At 37.1% G+C, this 22098-nt stretch overlaps 1 long non-coding RNA gene across 1 annotated transcript in view; it reads left to right on the top strand.

The window, feature by feature from the left end:
- The window catches only part of LOC307193312, a 768132-nt gene that overhangs the window by 688111 nt on the left and 57923 nt on the right, over nucleotides 1-22098 (top strand). The window contains exons 11-12 of the long non-coding RNA XR_013830296.1: nucleotides 1879-1979; nucleotides 13629-13735. This is a non-coding gene — a long non-coding RNA (uncharacterized lncRNA). The remainder of the gene's footprint in view (nucleotides 1-1878; nucleotides 1980-13628; nucleotides 13736-22098) is intronic.

Below are 22098 nucleotides of genomic sequence, written 5' to 3'. Positions count from 1 at the left end.
CAATGGCATTCCTTTGATACTGGCAAATATCTCATATATCACATTATTTTGTTCAGGTCCTGATTTGTTATTATATATACCTTGAGTATTCCTTTCATATTTACATATTAAAGTCAATAATACAGTTTACATCTTCAGATTCCTTAGCTATAATATCTACCAATTTAAAACTCAAGAGTTTTAAAGTTAAAAGCTTCATGGCTAAAATTTACAAGAACACATTCAAATAATATTTAATTCCTTCAGGCCAGGCAGGTATGATGTCAATTTTGTGAAGTAGCTCAGTGTGTTTTCATTTTTGTCTCTTTATAAACATTTATTTCCCTAAAGATGTCACTTCCGCATTGAGAACAACTCCCATTCAGCTGGGCTTTATATTTCCTCACTGCTGTATATTCGAAAGAAGAAAGGTTTTGGAGTCTAAGAAAGAGAAATTGGTTCTCCGCCCCACCACCTGCCGGATATGCATCTGTTGAGTACATCTCAACTATTGTGCACTTTAGTTTCCTCATTGGGGCAGATTGAATTTCCCCCAAATGTCACAGCAATACTTCTGTTCTCTCATGCTCTTCCAGAACTTTGCTACTCCCTATGAAGAGGTGAAGCCTCCTTTCCCCCTCCCCTTCACCTTCTGACTTTTCCATTAAATAGAGCATGGTACGAATACAATACATGACTTGCGCAGCTAGATTAGAAAGGGCAATATGACTTCCTCTTGGCTCTCTCTGTTTCTCTTGGAATGTTTGCCCTTGAAATCCAGCCACTATCCTGATAGGAAGCCCAGACTAGTTCACTTAGAGAGGTCAAATGGAGAGGCCCACAGGGAGAGGAACCCAGGCTCCTGGCCCACAGTCAACATTAACAGCCAGACACTGAGTGAATGAGCCCTCAGATTATTTGATGATGATTTTTTTTTTTTTTTTTTTTTTGCCCATGTTCTGCGTTTTGCGGGATCTTAGTTCTCTGACCAGGGATTAAAACTAGGCCACCATAGTGAAAGTGCCCAAGGTCTAACCACTGGACCCCACCAGGGAATTTGCAAGCCTTCCGATGATTCTAATTCCAGCGTTGGGTCTTCCACTGAGGCACACATAATGGAGCAGAGGAAGTTATCTCTGCTGTATCTTGTCTGAACTCCTGAACCACACAATCCATGAGCATAAGAAATGGTTACTTTATGACATTAAATTTGGGGATAGTTTGTTATGCAGCCACAGTAACTGGAAGAGATTTTGGCACATGGAAGTACCAAGGGGTCTGCCGTTACAAAACCTAAACGTAAGGCCGTGGTTGGGAGCCAAGTGACATCCCGAAGTTGGAAGGACCTTGGAGAGTCTGCCCTGTCTCTTCCTACTCACAGCCCAGAATAATAACCAAGAACTCTCAAGAGTCCTGGTTGTGATCATGACTTGAAGTGCTTCCTGACTTGATGGTAGATCGGAAGATGGAAGTTTGGACGTTATGTAATGGTTACTGGGAAAATAGCATTCTCATTGACAGCATTAGTGCTAAGATCCCACTTTAATGTCCTTCCCATTCTGCTGGTCCCTGACTTGTCTACTTTTGATACTGAGTTATAGTTTCAACAAAGACAGGAGAAATGATATTAATGCTCTAAACTAATCCTTATTTTGGAAAAAAATGAACATGATCTTTCGGATGCTTTCACAAATGAAAAGAGATCTCTCCCCATATGTGATGCTACCACATTCCCAATAAATATTTTCAAATCTTTCAAGTCCCTTTTGTTCACTTATCCTTTAAACACATCTCCTTCAATCCCAGAGTTTATAGTAAGAAAATAGCTGACAGGGATATAATATAATTTATTAGTTTTACCACTTTCTGCAGCTTTAAATATTTCATTTTTCTGTCTAGGTAGTAACTCATCCTGACTGTTCCATCTTTGCAAGTTGAAGAAGCAATGGATGCGAAATTCCCACAGACTCTCAGTTCCTGGATCCCAGCCTGGTGAAAAGGTTAGCTGAAAGGGACATTATTATGATGCTAGCAATAACTCAAGTTTGTGAGCACTGTCTCTTTTTTTATTGCCCTGCTTTGTTTTGATTTCTTCCATCCTTTTCACTGTCCCTGAAGTAAAAATGCAATTGCCCAGCTGAGTACAGGTAAAGATAACATGGTTCAAGGAGCACCCAGATGATGCCTCCTGTCTTCCAAATAAACCCAACAACAAGAGCCCAGAGAGATTTATCATTGCACTTGGTAAAAACCCCTTTGGCTTTCTTATTTATTTATTTATTTATTTATTTATATTATGGCTACCCCACCCCCTCACCCTCTTCTTTACACTTTGCGGCTGCTGGTTCCTGTTTATCATTTATTTAGGGGGTACATTTTCATCCATTCGAGAAAAGTGACACCACATCTGTTTCAAGTGACAGCTTCCATATCGGCTAGTCTATCCTGATTAAATGCATAGGGAATTTCTTTTCTTTTTCCTTAAAAAAAAAAATTATTCACATAGACTAGTTGGGAGGTGGACCTCGGAACATATTAGTCTTGTACTTGTCACAGTTAAAATTTAGTTAATGTTCAAAGCCTTATTGATTGGGGAGATTCTGTATTTCTGAAAATCTTTGCTTAATTGTCTGAAAAGTGAGAGTTACATTTACCAAGGCAATCATTCAGTAAACAAAGGTCACAGTGAGCTATTTGGTGGGTTATAATCTTACCCTTAAATAAAACATAAACAGATCATTGGTCAAGCTATGACCAATAATGTGTGAATAAGTCAAGTGAATATTAAAAATTAACAGGGTACAGATTTTGGCAAATATGTATTCTCATTCAATCAGACTTGAAGAGCATAGTAGTAAAAATGGAGAGCACGGTAGCAATAATTGCTTATGCCTTTAAAAACTAAAATATAAGGACTTCCTCCTCATATGGAATTATATTAATTAGTTAACAATGCTGAGAAAATAGGATTAAAAGACAGTCTTACCTCTGTGCATTTAATGGTTAAACTTTTGTTTAAAAAATCAAAATTAAAAAATTGCAAATATCAGCTAGGGAATGGGTACATCTTTCATGATGTCAGATGGTTCTACCTGGTTAGTCTCCTCTGTATCGGAAACAATAGTAATTTGGACAAAGGCAACTCTTTAGGGCCATCGGCCTTCTTGTCTTTCCTTCATGCCTGAGGAGAATTTTATAATCTGCATCACTGGATATATCAATGACATTGTTTTTTTGAATTGTTTGCATTTGTTTTTCCACCTTTAATAATTGGCTGTTATAACAGACAGTCCAAGATGTCCATCTCAAGCCACTATCTGAAATGTCTAAAGACTCATGGAGTCATATTCAATTTAAAGACCTGTTTTCAAAACTAAGAAGAGAAGGAGAAAATGAAATTGGAATCAGTGACAGTGGTCTTGCTTACACAGCTCCCATCCTGGTGCTGTGTGTGGGGCAGTGTGCACTACAATGCCCTTGGCAGCCCAGATCTCTGCACAGGCCCTGGTCGTGCTGCAGAATTGGGTGAGAGAAAGAGATCTTCTGGTTCACACTTAGGCATAGCTGGTATCTCCCAAACATGATCCTGTGATAAGGTAGCTGAGCCCTCTGTTTGTACCAGCTTCAGACACACCCTGTTATCAAGTCTTCTCCATGAAATTCCAGAGCCTGTTAGAAAACCCAGATGGCTCTGCTCTCCTCACAGTGAGTTCTTCTCCGGGACCTTTATTGTTCTTTCCTGCCCCCAGATTTCAGTCATGGCCACCCCAACCCAGTCACCAAATCTCAGAGTCAGTTTTAAAGCTTCCTTCCCAGAAGGTCCCCAGAATCCAAAGAAAAACTACCTTGTGCCTGCTGAGAGCTATGCCACCCAAGGACAGTTAGGAATGGTGACATTGGCTAAGCTATAGAAAAGGGACGCCTTACAGATTTACATTAATTAAAATAGATCATTCAGCAGGTTTAGAATGAGTCAAAAAAAATTTGCACACAAATGACCTTTTTTACCTATGATGCTGAACGGAGAAGCTCTGGCAGGATTTTGAAAGCTCACCTTACCAGGAGACCTACTTTATTGGCCTAGTAAAGTTTTTGTTACATTATTTCATTTTACTGTCAGGAGCCCAAATATGTGATATAGACAGATGTTCCTCTTCTAATAGACTCCAACCTCACAAATTAAAAAAAAAAAAATCAATATATGAGCATATACAACTACAAATATAGTAAATACAGTGTGAACCAAATATAAAAGTAAATAATTAGAAAAAGAAAATGGAAAAAAATACAATAAATGTTAGTAGCGACCACTTAGTTGTGAGATAATGCATTAATCCTCTTTATTATTATTCTCAGAAATGAATGTGTTTTATTTTTAAATTAGAAAAATAATAATTTGGAAATCAACACACAAAAGTATAATTGTGGTTTTTCCTTATTGTGGTGTTTTTGAAAGCAGAAGTAATACAAATCTCAAAAATAAGGAAGTACATGGTCTAAAATATAGAACTATAAGGTTTGTTATATTGCTCCCTGGTGTTACTTTTTCAGGAGCCTATCTCTGCAAATAGATGAAAATTTTTATTTTAATGAGAAAAAAAGGTAGTTGCCCTTCACATAGTTCTTCTCAAATATTCTTAGCTTGTATTTACCCTCAGGTATGAATATGTCACCCGTTAATTTATGTCAAACTTCTTAAATTTATATTTTCAGCCTATAAGTCTTTAGATGGAAATGTGTTCTAAGTTTTTTACTTGCAACTATGTGAAACTTTACAGACCCTAAAATTACCTCCTTTGCTGTGTCGCAAGTGTTTTTAGTATTCTTGGCTTTGGCACCCTCCATAATGTTTTGTGTTGCTCTTATAATGTCACTTCGTCTTTGACTTTCGAAAATCATAGGTCTCGCTTTCATTTTTCAGTGTAATTTCCTATTGCTCAAATTCCTTCATAATTTTACTTGCCTTCTCTAGGACCGTTAAACCTCCCTAGTAGGAGTGTTGACCAGACCTGTGTAAGAAGTGTTTGTCCACTGTGTCTTTCTCGTTTTTTCAAATTTGGGTAAGAGAGTGCATCTGGTATTATTTCTAATGCCTCTCTTAAAAATGCCTCAGTGAAAAAATTCTAGTTGATTGTTTCCCAGATGCTTCCTGTCCCATGAGAATCTACAAACCGAAGTGGTGGCCCATAATGCATTGCCTTGGCAGGAAGGCGGGTGGGGTGATCCAGGGCAGCTGCAGTGGTTCTGGGAGCTGGGGACTGAGTGCAGGTAATAGAAGCACCATTGTTCCTCAGAGCCTCTTCAAGTGTCTTCTGTCATTCCCTTGGCGTTGTCAGTCCATTTGCAGAGTGACATTGGTGTTAGAGCATGGCATTTAATAAAGAAATCGATCCTATATAGAAGCTTCATCTTCATGGACAGGATTAGAGAATACAAATCCAAGCAATAGGCATCTGGAGGATCTGTTGACATTGGCCTGCAGTATTAGCCAGAGGGGGAGAGGGAGCTTTTTTAAGCTCAAGCAGGTGTACAGTAAGGGAGACATACCTACATTTCCTAACTTCGTATTTGAAGAAGACCCCAATTTTGAAATTGTGGAAAACCCCCAGTATTGAAGATATGATGTAGTTAATCTGGTAATTTGTTCAAGATAAATTGTACAACTAATCAGAAGTATCAACTTAAACATACATTTCACAACTGTCAAATGCTCTTTTAATTCTGATTCCAAATAGATTACTGGGTCACACTGGGTGTAACAAAAAAAGTGAAAGAAAATAAAAGATTTATAGACGGGTTTTGACATCATAATTCTGCTTTCCAAATGCCCCTTTTGCTTTCATTTTCTATCCAGTTAAATAAACAATCTGGACAGGGCTTGATTAAAGTGAGAGAGACAGAAAAACAATCCAGGTAATTTCTGAGCAATTTCAAAATGTTAACAGTATTTTCCCATTGATAACTGGTATTTTGCAGATGCTTAATTTCTAATTAGCACTGGTTCATAAACAATGTAGCTCTGGTCCCCAAGGCTTTACCCAACCTATCGTTTATATGCCAACAAACAACTAAATGTGTTTGTTGGCCTCAGTATTTTAGGTTATCCTGGAGTGGATAATGTTATGGAGAGATTAAGATTAAGAAATTCATATTTAATCATTTTATTTGGCATATATATATATATGTATATATATACAGTTGTTGCTGAACTGTAGCAAATGAATTAACTTTGTAAATTGAACTATCTTTTGATAAAGATAATCAGTAGATGCTAAAATCATTGGGTAAATGATGTTAGGATACTGCATATTCATTGGGTTTAAAAATACCACTCACAATTTTTTATGGATATTTTTTTCTTTATTGAGAAACTTAAGACTTGGGTACATCAAATAAAGCCAATTTCTGGGAGATTTATTATAAATTGAATGGATACCTTTACAATGGACAGATCTTGTAGTGCCACCTTAACCAAGTGATCAAATTTATCTTCACCAATAGGGAAATAAAACTTAAGTGCCATGTGATGTAAGGCAATACAAACAAACAAATAAAAATACACAACATCCCCTATATGGTGTTTTGTTTGTTTGTTTGTTTGTTTTGCGGTACGCGGGCCTCTCACTGCTGTGGCCTCTCCCGTTGCGGAGCACAGGCTCCGGACGTGCAGGCTCAGCAGCCATGGCTCACGGGCCCAGCCACTCCGCGGCATGTGCGATCTTCCCGGACCGGGGCACGAACCCGCGTCCCCAGCATCGGCAGGCGGACTCCCAACCACCGCGCCACCAGGGAAGCCCCCTTATATGGTGTTTTCGTCAAAAAAAAAGTTAGTATACATGTAGTCAGTCATGAGAAAACGGTCAAAGAGAGCCAGACTATAGGAAAATCTGCATGAAAGTTGGCCTGAAGTCTTCAAAAAATTCATGTCATGTCTCAACACTGTGGAATAACATAGATATAGTTAAATTAATTTTAATGGTGTTTTCTTTGTATTGTGGGTTTGTAGGAAAATGTTCTTATTCTCAAGAAATGCATAATGAAGTATTTAGAGGTGAATTGTCATCATGTCTGCAAATTACTTCCAAATGGTTGACCTCCACCATTAACAACAAAAGTATTAAAACATACAGATAGAAGGAAAGCAATAATGGCAAAATATTCGTTATTAGTGAAAATAGTGAAGGGCAGATGAATGTTCATTGTGCTGTATTTCAACTGTGCATTTAGTAGATGCTGAGTGATATCTCCTACCCATAGCTGAAAGATTTGAAAATAGATGAGCTGAAGCCAGCTTAGGGACACTTATTTCCTTTCAGGGTTTCTCAGGGAGCTGTGTGTGCAATTCATTTATAGCCAGGTGTCTATTAGTGGCTTCAGATTGTTTAGAGGGTAAGCACCAAATAGATATGGCAGTGAGACATCTGGGAGTGAAATTTGTAGCATATGTGACTATAAAACTATGAATATAAATGCACATGGATGGATAAGAGAGAGAATATGTATGTATATATCAGTATATGATGTTTATAACAGTAGTAAATTTAGAAAGAGCTATTTATAATTAAGGACATATTGAATAGCTTTAGATCATCTATAAGAGTGTGCACATTCGTACCCGTTCATGATTTCCAAAGGCAGGGGAATGATAGGAAAATCAATACCACTCTAGTTGATTATAAGAGTCTGGAAAGATTAGCTTGAACGTTTTCACAGACTAAATGACAATATAGCAAATAAAAAGCGTTGAGGTCAAATAAAAGGCAACCCTAATTCCCACACCTTTGTGAACAGTGCTGAGATCATTTCTTGGGCACGTCATAGAACCAGCAAACACGGATGCTTGCTGGCGTATTTCACCTCTTTATGGCACAGGAAGCTCCTGTCCTATTTACCTCAAACCCTCTGTAAGACCAGCAAAAGAAATGGTTCTTTTATTTTCCAGTTCATTTCCTATTTCAAGTTATTGTATAAGAAAAACCTTGATATTATGAAGTACCAGCATAAGAATTAAAATCAACTTGAAATTTCTTTGGATAAAGGAAGAGTGATTGCCTTGGCCATCTGTTAAATATTTTCGAATAGGTCTGGCAGATTACTGCATCTGCCCTTGTCTTTCCTTATAGCTTTATAAGCTTTAAAGGTCAATTGTGATGGTGTTTATTAAAGAAAAGGACAAGGGAATTTGCTTCACCTTTAAATCTTTCACATACTTTGCATTAAGCTATCTTCTCAAGACATATAACCCATTAAAGCAAATCTGGTTACAATTGTGGGTTACAAAGCTTGTATAGTTTTTCTTCATTACAGAAGGATTTGTTTTCTTTTTAATTACTACAGTTTAAAGTATGAGTATAATTGAAAATTGAGAAAAATATTAAGTAAGTGTATCTTGAATCTGTTTCAATCATTAACCAGCAATGATATCCTTCCTTAAGCATCAGTTAACCAAAAAGACACTTCAGAATTTTGCAGATATTAAATATCACTCAATCAAGTCCAAAAACAAACATAGAATATGCATCCTAATGAGTGTTACCTTTCAGAGTGGAAAAATGAATCATTTTAATTTATTGAGTGCTTTGTATGTCCCAGGCTCAATACTAGATGCTTTTCTAAGTAAATTACTTCTAACCCAAAAGAAAACTCTAACATTTAGGTACATATTTCAGGTGGATCAGAGCATTTCTGGAAACTATTTTGCGGGGGAATTAAGTTAGATACATTGGCAAAGGAGACTGAGAAGCAATGCCCAGAGACATAGGCAAACGTCCAGGAGAAAGTGGCACAGCGAGAGTGAAAAACAGAGAAAGCCTTCCAGAAGTCACGAATGCCAACTGGGTCAAATGCTACTGAGAGAGTAAGATGATCCTGGCCTAGATCCCCTGGACTTACTGTCATAAGCGTCACAGGTGGCCAATTTGGAGGAACGGTGAGGACAAGAGCCAGACTAGAGTTGCTTGAGGAGTGAAGAGATAGAGTTGGTTTCAGTATTGAGAACTTCCTATCTTTCGGAACTGACAATGAAATGGACTACTTAGGAGATAATGTGTTTCCAGTCAACAGAAATGCTCTAGGTGATTTTCAGTTTTTAAGGATGTTATAACATGGGTTTAAGCTCCCGTGGGGAGGTGAAAAAGGAGATGCTGTTTTTAATATCTGAATTCTATGGAGAAATGGCCACTTTATGCGAACTAGAGAAGACTTAGGGATTATGTTTATATTCCTATACATTTCCATCAGAATTTCTTGTTCTTTAAATACTAAATTAGCAGTTACAGGTTAAGATTGAGATATACAGATTCAGAGAACCTCCTGTGAGATTAAACAAACTAAACTCCTGGCTAATTAGAAGGCAAAAAGAATAAGAAATGTCTGAGAAATTATAACAGAAACATTATCCCTCAAAATTATTAGGAAAAATGAGGTTTGGTTGAGAAGAGATATACTTCCAAATATAATATGGAATAATAATGCCTTTAAAGGAAATAACAATAAGAACGAAACAGAAAGCGGAAAAAAACTTCGGCTTGAAGAAATTGACATGTCAGTAAATAAATATAGTATTTGGAGTTACAAAATTAAACATATGTCTATATAATCAAAAGATGAGTTGTAACAGCCCAAGGTGTTAAGGTCATTGAATAGCAAAGGTTTTAAGGTCATTCTGGACAACAGTACATCTCACAATAGGAGAGATCCTATTTGAAAACAAAATATTTGGAATCCCTTGTCCTAGGCTTCCCATAGCAAAGATAACACTTATTGCTAATAGGTATATGGTTACAAGATTAAGTAAAAATATTTATGAATATCTACTATGTCCTTGACTTAATAGAGCCAGTGTTCTAATGCAAGAGATCAAAAACGCCAGATTATTAAGTAAAATGTATAGTATGCTAAAGAGTAATAAGCACCAAGAAGAAAAAAGTAAAACTAAATAAGATATGCAGTGTCAAGGGACAGGACCAACCATTCTCTCTTTATAAATAATTTCAGTGCCAAAAATGCCATGTGTAAGGGCAGGTTGGACAGCTTATCCAACAGTTTCTATTAGTCCTTCTGCAAACTTGCCCAATGAGAAACACAATAAATTTCTTCAGATGTGCCCATTATGTAAGCCCAGCCTGATTCTCATCGTCAGTTCCATGCTTTAAACTACTTCACTACCCCTAATATCTTCCCATATAAAGAAATTTTGAAGCTGCTGATGAGTGTGTATGAGAAGCCAAAATATAATGAAAATGTTGCTTGGTAAGCATATGTTTGGAACAAAGAGATCTGAGTGTATTAAATATTAATAAACAGCCTGAGTAGATCAGGCGAACATAACCAGATATACTCATTTCACAGTAGAAATAATCTTGTCAATGACACCACAATAAGATTAATCTTGACTTAGATTTTCCGTAACTGAGATAGTCCTCAGATGGGCACTACCGTCAATTCATTTCGAGCGGTTTTTTCCATGCTTCCATCAGGCTGACCATCCCTGTTTTTGATTAACAGTTTCTTCATTTACAAACAAGTAATAACTCTACTAAAGTTATTATGATGTCTCATTGTTCCAGGACACTTGGCACAAACTGGCTGTGCTTTGCTTTTACATTTTAATGGAGGGTAAATTGTTTTCTGTTCTCTAAGTTCTTGGGGAGCTGGATGATCTTCATGTACAGACAGAAAGTTTAAGCTGATGATCTTTGGTCTCTCTGAGGTCTTTAGGAAGTTCTTCCTGTAATACCCAAAGAGTAATGCTGCAAGCTTCTGTCCCATAGATTTTGGAAGCCCATTCTTCTACCGAGTCCTCTTGAGAAGTGACTACTGTGAACTCTCAAAGTCCATGATGGTGGTCAGTTGTCACTTTAGTCTCCTAATCTGCAAAAGCATTTAACTTTGAACCCTTGTAGATTAATTTTTCGATATTGCTGCCACTTGCTCTGCCAGAAATTGTTTTACCCCAGGTATGGACACAACTAGTCTCTTAATTGCCCAAAGCATAGCTTCCACTAAGCTATCTGTAAGACCACTTTAAAGGAGGCTGGGGAATAACAAAAGTAAAATATAGAGAGTGACTTCAACTGTTGGGATGTGTCTTCTGGGTCTAGCTAGGGCAGGAGGCAATCCTCCTAGCTACCACTTCAAACCTTCCTCCCTCCTTTCCTGCCTGAAATGATTGATATGAGACTAGCTATTTCCCCTCAGGGAGAATTACTGCAAAACAAAGAGTTTGGAGGTGGCTTTCAAATAGAAACACATATATATTTTCCAATATCTGCCCTATTCTGTCTGAAATTACACCACACACCTGATGCCAACTCTTCAATACATTTTGTGCTATGCTAAGTCCCATAGAGTTTCTTTTTTGCAATTTTCCTCCAAGATGAGATTTTAAAAGTTCAAGTCATCAGGATTTTACCTGCTATATTTCCCTTCTGATTCCACCACATAATTCTTCAGAACTGAGGGTATTTAAATATAAATTTATTCTTCAGCCTCTAGTGGTGTCACTTTCTTACAGCTGGCAGACTGCCAGGTTGCTCTGACCCTTTCTTGTTGTCAGTCTAAAAGTGGTGCGTGGTGTCAGTCTTCTACTAGCAAGAAGTCTGTCCCCTACCTATGACTATCTCCATCTCTCACTCTCTAAAGATTTCAGTCCATGGCTCTAAGAATAAAGTTTGTTTAAGGGGTGTCAAAAGGTATGAGGAAAACCATAGACAGCTGAAATGTCCGTATGTTCCATGCACCACTCTCAAAAATGCATGGGTTATATGCCTGCAAGATAGAATATAATTTAATCTTTCTTTAAAAGACAAGGCAAGGAAAATATTTTAATATCATTATACTTTACTGGTGGAAAAATCATGATTCCCTGAAATGTTACATAATGTTTTGTGTAAAACGGGAAATTTACCAGAAAAGTACTATGGTAATTTGGAGGCTACATACTCATAGTTTCTTCCAATTCTAATTTGTCCTTTCCTGGTAGTCAGCAAGATCCTAATGCTTTGCTTGACTACTCAAAGAGGTGACTTCTTTTCACTAAATTAAATCAATTTCCATTTGCTCCTGGTCTAGGAAATTTTATTTTCTCTTTATTTAATTTTCAATTCGTTCTTCCCAGAGCATAGATCAATGTCTTCCTTTGATTTCATGGCAGGTATTCCTATTTCTTTTGCATTATAGTAGAGTCAGGAAAAAAATCATTATATTAAACATCATTCCAAGCTTTGAAGCTATAGTGGTGCAAAGCAATCAATATCAGGACATTTCTAACTCTTACAGAAAATACCGAAACCTTAATATACAAGTAGAAGAATACTTTAGAAGCACTAATTAGAGAACCTTGGTAGGCTTACAATTTTAGTACAATATCATAGAGAAGACATAACATAAACCAAGAAGAAAATTATTCATGTCTTAACTCTCAGAAAATCTTATGTCATAGGGATGATTTTATTAAGATTCTACTCCTCTTTGTCCTGCATAATTCTACCTGCCTTGGTTTAGATTTGGAATTGGTATTGTATTAGTTTTCTAGGGCTGCCATTACAAAGTACAAGATGGGGTGGCTTAAACAACAGAAATTTGTTTTCTCACAATTCTGGAGGCTAGAAGTCCAAAGACCAAAGTGTAACGAGGGTTGGTTTCTTCACAGCCCTCTCTCCTCGGCTTATAGACAACCATTTTCTCCTCCCTGTGTCTTTACAAGGTGTCCTCTCTGTGTATCTGTCTCCTAATATCTTCTTATAAAGACACTAGTCATATTGGATGGGGTCCCACCCTAGAGACCTCATTTAATCTAATTTCCACTGTAAATACTCTATCTTCAAATCGAGTCACATACTGAGAGACTGGGGGTTCAAACTTCAACATATGAATTAGGGGGTGAGGGTGCAATTCAGCCCATTAACAGGTACAATGATCCCTAGAGAACATTCTGTGTGGCCCCGCAGAGATCATAGAGACATTTTGCTAGGAAGCCAAACACTGAAATGAATTTCAGATTCATGTTTTGGACCTGATGAAAGGTAAATATATAGAAAATAGAAATGCATACTTGTAACCATATGTATCAAAACACTGGTGAATAAATGAAAACCTTAGTTTTAACCTTTTCCCATTACGTAGTATACAAGTGTTTTAACCCTCTCTCCATCCCCCTACTCTCTCAAGCACTCACACTCCCCTTTCAACATCCAGAACTATTTGCATGGGCAGTATGAACATACAGCCTTGATGTTTGTTCTCTTATTAAAATGACTGGTTAATTTTTACTAATTCAGTCAATATCTTATCATTTCCAAGTATTCTCTTATCATTAAATTATAATCTTCATGTTACATAAATAAATTTTCATTCCTCTTAAAAGTATTTACCTGATACAAAAATCATGGATTTAAAAGTACAAAATTTGTTTAAAATTATTATTTAGCTTTGAACAACAGAGCTCATCATTAAATGGGATTTTAAAGTCATAACTCATTTATACCAGTTGATACATTCATAGAGTACTTAAAAAAAAACTAGAGTAATGACTTCTTGTCAGAGTCTTGTGTCTGTGGGTATTATAAATCTGCAAGTTTAATCCAGGTGACAAGGAGTAGTGATGAGAAGGACCAAGAGGTAAGATGTTTCTTCTTGTTTTTTTTTAGCTGTGCGGCATGTGGGATCTTAGTTCTCCGACCAGGTATTGAACCCACACCCCTTGCACTGGAAGCACAGAGTCTCAACCACTAGACCACCAGGGAAGTCCCAAGAGGTAAGATGTTTAGACATGTACTTCAGTAGTTTCAAAACCACTTTAAAACTCCTCTCAAACAAATTTATAAGTGCAGTTTTTAACTGACCCTCTTAAAGAAATAGCAGTAAAGCACTTTATATTCAATGCAGTGAAATTAGTAGAAAGTGTAACAGTACGATGAATAATTGCTAAACTCCAATCATTTTACGTGGAAAGTACGTACATTTTTTTTTTAACATCTTTATTGGGGTATAATTGCTTTACAATGGTGTGTTAGTTTCTGCTTTATAACAAAGTGAATCAAGTATACATATACATATGTTCCCATATGTCTTCCCTCTTGCATCTCCCTCCCTCCCACTCTCCCTATCCCACCCCTCCAGGCTGTCACAAAGCACCGAGCCAATATCCCTGTGCTATGCGGCTGCTGCCCACTAGCTATCTACCTTACTACGTTAGTGTGTATATGTCCATGACTCTCTCTCGCCCTGTCACAGCTCACCCTTCCCCCTCCCCATATCCTCAAGTCTGTTCTCCAGTAGGTCTGCGTCTTTATTCCTGTCTTACCCCTAGGTTCTTCATGACATTTTTTTTTCTTAAATTCCATATATATGTGTTAGCATACGGTATTTGTCTTTTTCTTTCTGACTTACTTCACTCTGTATGACAGACTCTAGGTCTATCCACCTCATTACAAATAGCTCAATTTCGTTTCTTTTTAAGGCTGAGTAATATTCCATTGTATATATGTGCCACATCTTCTTTATCCATTCATCCGATGATGGGCACTTAGGTTGTTTCCATCTCCGGGCTATTGTAAATAGAGCTGCAATGAACATTTTGGTACATGACTCTTTTTGAATTATGGTTTTCTCAGGGTATATGCCCAGTAGTGGGATTGCTGGGTCATATGGTAGTTCTATTTTTAGTTTTTTAAGGAACCTCCATACTGTTCTCCATAGTGGCTGAACCAATTCATATTCCCACCAGCAGTGCAAGAGTGTTCCCTTTTCACCATACCCTCTCCAGCATTTATTGTTTCTAGATTTTTTGATGATAGCCATTCTGACTGGTGTGAGATGATGTCTCATTGTAGTTTTGACTTGCATTTCTCTAATGATTAATGATGTTGAGCATTCTTTCATGTGCTTGTTGGCAATCTGTGTATCTTCTTTGGAAAAATGTCTATTTAGGTCTTCTGCCCATTTTTGGATTGGGTTTTTTGTTTTTTTGTTATGAGCTGCTTGTAAATTTTGGAAATTAATCCTTTGTCAGTTGCTTCATTTCCAAATATTTTCTACCATTCTGAGGGTTGTCTTTTGGTCTTGTTTATGGTTTCCTTTGCTGTGCAAAAGCTTTGAAGTTTCATTAGGTCCCATTTGTTTATTTTTGTTTGTATTTCCATTTCTCTAGGAGGTGGGTCAAAAAGGATGTTGCTGTGATTTATGTCATAGAGTGTTCTGCCTATGTTTTCCTCTAAGAGTTTGATAGTTTCTGGCCTTACATTTAGGTCTTTAATCCATTTTGAGCTTATTTTTGTGTATGGTGTTAGGGAGTGACCTAATCTCATACTTTTACATGTACCTGTCCAGTTTTCCCAGCACCACTTATTGAAGAGGCTAGCCTTTCTCCACTGTACATTCCTGCCTCCTTTATCAAAGATAAGGTGACCATATGTGCGTGGGTTTATCTCTGGGCTATCTATCCTGTTCCATTGATCTGTCTTTCTGTTTTTGTGCCAGTACCATACTGTCTTGATTACTCTAGGTTTGTAGTATAGTCTGAAGTCAGGGAGCCAGATTCCTCCAGCTCCGTTTTTCGTTCTCAAGATTGCTTTGGCTATTCGGGGTCTTTTGTTTCCATACAAATTGTGAAATTTTTTGTTCTAGTTCTGTGAAAAATGCCAGTGGTAGTTTGATAGGGATTGCATTGAATCTGTAGATGGCTTTGGGTAGTAGAGTCATTTTCACAATGTTGATTCTTCCAATCCAAGAACATGGTATATCTCTCCATCTATTTGTATCATCTTTAATTTCTTTCATCAGTGTCTTATAAATTTCTGCATGCAGCTCTTTTGTCTCCTTAGGTAGGTTTATTCCTAGATACTTTATTCTTTTTGTTGCAATGGTAAATGGGAGTGTTTTCTTGATTTCACTTTCAGATTTTTCATCATTAGTGTATACGAATGCCAGAGATTTCTGTGCATTAATTTTGTATCCTGCAACTTTACCAAATTCATTGATTAGCTCTAGTAGTTTTCTGGTGGCATCTTTAGCATTCTCTATGTATAGTATCATGTCATCTGCAAACAGTGACAGCTTTACTTCTTTTCCAATTTGGATTCCTTTTATTTCCTTTTCTTCTCTGATTGCTGTGGCTAAAACTTCCAAAACTATGTTGAATAAGAGTGGTGACAGTGCGCAACCTTGTCTTGTTCCTGATCTTAGTGGAAATGCTTTCAGTTTTTCACCATTGAGGATGATATTGGCTTGGGTTTGTCATATATGGCCTTTATTATGTTGAGGAAAGTTCCCTCTATGCCTACTTTCTGCAGGGTTTTTATCCTAAATGGGTGTTGAATTTTGTCAAAAGCTTTTTCTGCATCTATTGAGATGATCATATGGTTTTTCTCCTTCAATTTGTTAATATGGTGTATCACGTTGATTGATTTGCGTATATTGAAGAATCCTTGCATTCCTGGAATAAACCCCACTTAATCATTTTGTATGATCCTTTTATTGTGCTGTTGGATTCTGTTTGCTAGTATTTTGTTGAGGATTTTTGCATCTATGTTCATCAGTGATAGTGGCCTGTAGTTTTCTTTCTTTGGGACATCCTTGTCTGGTTTTGGTATCAGGGTGATGGTGGCCTCGTAGAATGAATTTGGAAGTGTTTCTCCCTCTGCTATATTTTGGAAGAGTTTGAGAAGGATAGGTGTTAGCTCTTCTCTAAATGTTTGATAGAATTCGCCTGTGAAGCCATCTGGTCCTGGGCTTTTGTTTGTTGGAAGAGTTTTTTTTTTTTTTTTTTTTTTTTTTTTTTTGCGGTATGCGGGCCTCTCACTGTTGTGGCCTCTCCCGTTGCGGGGCACAGGCTCCAGACGCACAGGCTCAGCGGCCATGGCTCACGAGCCCAGCCGCTCCGCGGCATGTGGGATCTTCCCAGACCGGGGCACGAACCCGTGTCCCCTGCATCGGCAGGCGGACTCTCAACCACTGCGCCACCAGGGAAGCCTGTTGGAAGACTTTTAATCACAGTTTCAATTTCAGTGCTTGTGATTGGTCTGTTCATATTTTCTATTTCTTCCTGATTCAGTCTTGGCAGGTTGTGCATTTCTAAGAATTTGTCCATTTCTTCTAGGTTGTCCATTTTATTGGCATAGAGTTGCTTGTAGTAATCTCTCATGATCTTTTGTATTTCTGCAGTGTCAGTTGTTACCTCTCCTTTTTCATTTCTAATTCTATTGATTTGAGTCTTCTCCCTTTTTTTCTTGATGAGTCTGGCTAATGGTTTATCTATTTTGTTTATCTTCTCAAAGAACCAGCTTTTAGTTTTATTGATCTTTGCTATTGTTTCCTTCATTTCTTTTTCATTTCTTTCTGATCTGATTTTTATGATTTCTTTCCTTCTGCTAACTTTGGGGTTTTTTTTTGTTCTTTCTCTTATTGCTTTAGGTGCAAGTTTAGGTTGTTTATTTGAGATGTTTCCTGTTTCTTAAGGTGGGCTTGTATTGCTATAAACTTCCCTCTTAGAACTGCTTTTGCTGCATCCCATAGGTTTTGGGTCGTCGTGTCTCCATTGTCATTTGTTTCTAGGTATTTTTTTATTTCCTCTTTGATTTCTTCAGTGACCACTTTGTTATTAAGTAGTGTATTGTTTAGCCTCCATGTGTTTGTATTTTTTACAGATCTTTTCCTGTAATTGATATCTAGTCTCATGGCGTTATGGTCGGAAAAGATACTTGATACAATTTAAATTTTCTTAAATTTACCAAGGCTTGATTTGTGACCCGAGATATGATCTCTCCTGGAGAATGTTCCATGAGCACTTGAGAAAAATGTGTATTCTGTTGTTTTTGGATGGAGTGGCCTATAAATATCAATTAAGTCCATCTTGTTTAATGTATCATTTAAAGCTTGTGTTTCCTTATTTATTTTCATTTTGGATGATCTGTCCATTGGTGAAAGTGGGGTGTTAAAGTCCCCTACTATGTATGTGTTACTGTCGATTTCCCCTTTTATGGCTGTTAGTATTTGCCTTATGTATTGAGATGCACCTATGTTGGGTACATACATATTTACAATTGTTCTATCTTCTTCTTGAATGAATCCTTTGATCATTATGTAGTGTCCTTCTTTGTCTCTTCTAATAGTCTTTATTTTAAAGTCTATTTTGTCTGATATGAGAATTGTTACTCCAGCTTTCTTTTGGTTTCCATTTTCATGGAATATCTTTTTCCATCCCCTTAGTTTCAGTCCTTATGTGTCTCTAGGTCTGAAGTGGGTCTCTTGTAGACAGCATATATATGGGTCTTGTTTTTGCATCCATTCAGCCAATCTGTGTCATTTGGTGGGATCATTTAGTCCGTTTACATTTAAGGTAATTATCGATATGTATGTTCCTATTCCCATTTTCTTAATTGTTTTGGGTTCGGTATTGTAGGTCTTTTCCTTCTTTTGTGTTTCTTGCCTAGTTACATGTTTATATATTATCAAATATCCACCTTTTAGAAGATTCAATGATCACTTAATTAATGCTCAATAATTTGTGACTCCAGGTTGGAACAGAGTTACTGGTATTTAGCATTACACAAAAATATAGATGATTGATATTTTCACTTTTTATCAGCAAATTCAGGCACCCTTTAAACTCACTTTTTTTAAATTAATTAATTTATTTTTTTTTTTTGCGGTTCGCGGGCCTCTCACTGTCGTGGCCTCTCCCGTTGTGGAGCACAGGCTCCAGACGCGCAGGCTCAGTGGCCATGGCTCACGGGCCTAGCCGCTCCGCGGCATGTGGGATCTTCCCGGACCGGGGCACGAACCCGTGTCCCCTGCATCGGCAGGCAGACTCTCAACCACTGCGCCACCAGGGAAGCCCTAAACTCACTTTTTATCGTTTTTTCTGCAGTTGCCCTTAATTTTCTTTGTGCTTGGTTCTATTAACTTCAGACACTTGAAGTGGAAACACAAACTCACGTCTAAGGTAATCTCCAAGGTATTTGATTCTATGGTTTTACCAAACCATGAAAACCAAGGACAATTATGGCTTAATTCATTTTAGTCATGGAGAGTACTTTTTATATTGTTGCTGATACTAAAAAAGTACTGTAATAGAAAACTTGCTTGTGAAGCACGCTTCTAAGATGCCAGGATATTTTAAAAGAAGGATAATTTCAATAGAACTTTCATTCAGATGAAGGACAGTGTCAGACTTTAAAGAACAGAAAGTAAATAGAGTAAACCAAATGGTTCTAAGCTTCTAAGTTTTCACAGCTCAATTATTAGACCTACTTGAATGAAATAAACATGTCAGGTCAAGACATTTGTTTTATTCCAATTTATGTAGATGAGCACCTGGTAAACTAACAACAGCTTTACAGTGCAGATTTTTACAAATATTTCATTTAAAGCCTTTATGAAAGTGTAATTTTTCAGTATTGTGTTAAAATCATATATATAAAATACATTTATCTTATAGAAAATGTTTCATACATAAGATATATATATACATGAGTATATATCTGCACATGTATGTTAAAATATAATATACATAAAATGAATATGTGTTTATATATATGTGTTCATACTCCTAAGCAATTTGTAGTCTAGACACTTTTAACAAACCACAAATAATAGAGCTTATATAAAATGTAAGGTACCATATAGCTTCTCCTTTTAATTGATCAGTGTTTTTTTAGAAAAGTACAATATTTGCTGTAAGTGCATATTTCCTACAACCATAACAGTATCCAGAATATTGTTGTATACATATTAGATATATACAATATATTCCTGCTTATTAAATTAATTAATTAATTTATTTATTAACATCTTTATTGGAGTATAATTGCTTTACAACAGTATGTTAATTTCTGCTTTATAACAAAGTGAATCAGCTATACATATATCCCCATATCTCCTCCCTCTCGCATCTCCCTCCCACCCTCCCTATCCCACCCCTCTAGGTGGTCACAAAGCACCGAGCTGATCTTGTGCTATGTGGCTACTTCCCACTAGCTATCTATTTTGCATTTTGTCAGTATATATAAGTCCATGCCACTCTCTCACTTCGTCCCAGCTTACCCTCCCCCCTCCCTGTGTCCTCAAGTCCATTCTCTACATCTGCATTCCTGTCCTGCCCCTAGGTTCTTCAGAACCTTTTTTTTTTTTTTTTTTTTAGATTCCATGTATATGTGTTAGCATATGGTATTGGTTTTTCTCTTTGTGACTTGCTTCCCTCTGTATGACAGACTGTAAGTCCATCCACCTCTCTACAAATAACTCAATTTCATTTCTTTTCATGGCAGAGTAATATTCCATTGTATATATGTGCCGTATCTTCTTTACCCATTCATCTGTCTATGGACAGTTAGGTTGCTTCCATGTCCTGGCTGTTGTAAACAGAGCGGCAATGAACATTGTGGTACATGACTCTTTTTGAATTATGGTTTTCTCAGGGTGTATGCCCAGTAGTGGGATTGCTGGGTTGTATGGTAGTTCTATTTTTAGTTTTTTAAGGACCCTCCTTACTGTTCTCCTAGTGGCTATATCAATTTACATTCCCAGCAACAATGCAAGAGGGTTCCCTTTTCTCCACACCCTCCCCAGCATTTATTGTTTGTAGATTTTTTGATGATGGCCATTCTGACTGGTGTGAGGTGATACCGCATTGTAGTTTCGATTTGCATTTCTCTAATGATGAATGATGTTGAGCATTCTTTCATGTGTTTGTTGGCAATCTGTATATCTTCTTTGGAGAAATGTCTACTTGGGTCTTCTGCCCATTTTGGGATTGGGTTATTTGTGCTTTTGGCATTCAGCTGCATGAGCTGCTTGTAAATTTTGGAGATTAATCCTTTGTCAGTTGTTTCATTTTCATTTTCTCCCATTCTGACAATTGTGTTTTTGTCTTGTTTATGGTTTCCTTTGCTGTGCAAAAGCTTTGAAGTTTTATTAGGTCCCATTTGTTTATTTTTGTTTGTATTTTGATTAGGAGGTGGGTCAAAAAGGATCTTGCTGTGATTTATGTCATAGAGTGTTCTCTGCCTATGTTTTACTCTAAGAGTTTTATAGTGTCTGATGTTACATTTAGGTCTTTAATCCATTTTGAGTTGATTTTTCTGTATGGTGTTAGGAATTTTTCTATTTTCATTCTTTTACATGTGGCTGTTTAGTTTTCCCCGCACCACTTATTGAAGAGGCTGTCTTTTCTCCGTTGTGTATTCTTGCCTCCTTTATCCAAGATAAGGTGACCATATGTGCGTGGGTTTATATCTGGGCTTTCTATTCTGTTCCGTTGATCTATATTTCTGTTTTTGTGCCAGAACCATACTGTCTTGATTACTGTAGATTTGTAGTATAGTCTGAAGTCTGGGAGCCTGATTCCTCCAACTCCATTTTTCTTTCTCAAGATTACTTTGGCTATGTGGGGGTGGGGTCTTTTGTGTTTCCATACAAATTTAAAATTTTTTTGTCCTAGTTCTGTGAAAAATGCCATTGGTAGTTTGATAGGGATTGCATTGAATTTGTAGATTGCTTTGGGTAGTACAGTCATTTTCACAATGTTGATTCCTCCAATCCAAGAACATGGTATATCTCTCCATCTGTTTGTATCAACTTTAATATCCTTCATCAGTGTCTTATAGTTTTCTGCATACAGGTCTTTTGTCTCCTTCGGTAGGTTTATTCCTAGGTGTTTTATTCTCTTTGTTGCAGTGATAAATGGGAGTGTTTCCTTAATTTCTCTTTCACATTTTTCATCATTAGTGTATAGGAATGCAAGAGATTTCTGGGCATTAATTTTGTATCCTGCTGCTTTACCAAATTCATTGATTAGCTCCAGTAGCTTTATGTTGAGTCTTTAGGATTCTCTATATATAGTATCGTCATCTGCAAACAGTGACAGCTTTACTTCTTTTCCAATTTGGATTCCTTTTATTTCTTGTTTTTCTCTGATTGCTGTGGCTAAAACTTCCAATGCTATGTTGAATAATGGTGGTGAGAGTGGATAACCTTGTCTTGTTCCTGATCTTAGTGGACATGCTTTCAGTTTTCACCCTGGAGAATGATTTTGGCTGTGGGTTTGTTATATATGACCTTTATTATGTTGAGGTAAGTTCCCTCTATGCCCACTTTCTGGAGGGTTTTTGTCATAAATGG

Source organism: Stenella coeruleoalba (genome assembly GCF_951394435.1).
Source record: "Stenella coeruleoalba genome assembly, chromosome: 10".
NCBI classification, from domain to species: Eukaryota; Metazoa; Chordata; class Mammalia; order Artiodactyla; family Delphinidae; genus Stenella; species Stenella coeruleoalba.
This window is presented reverse-complemented; position numbering and strand designations above follow the sequence as displayed.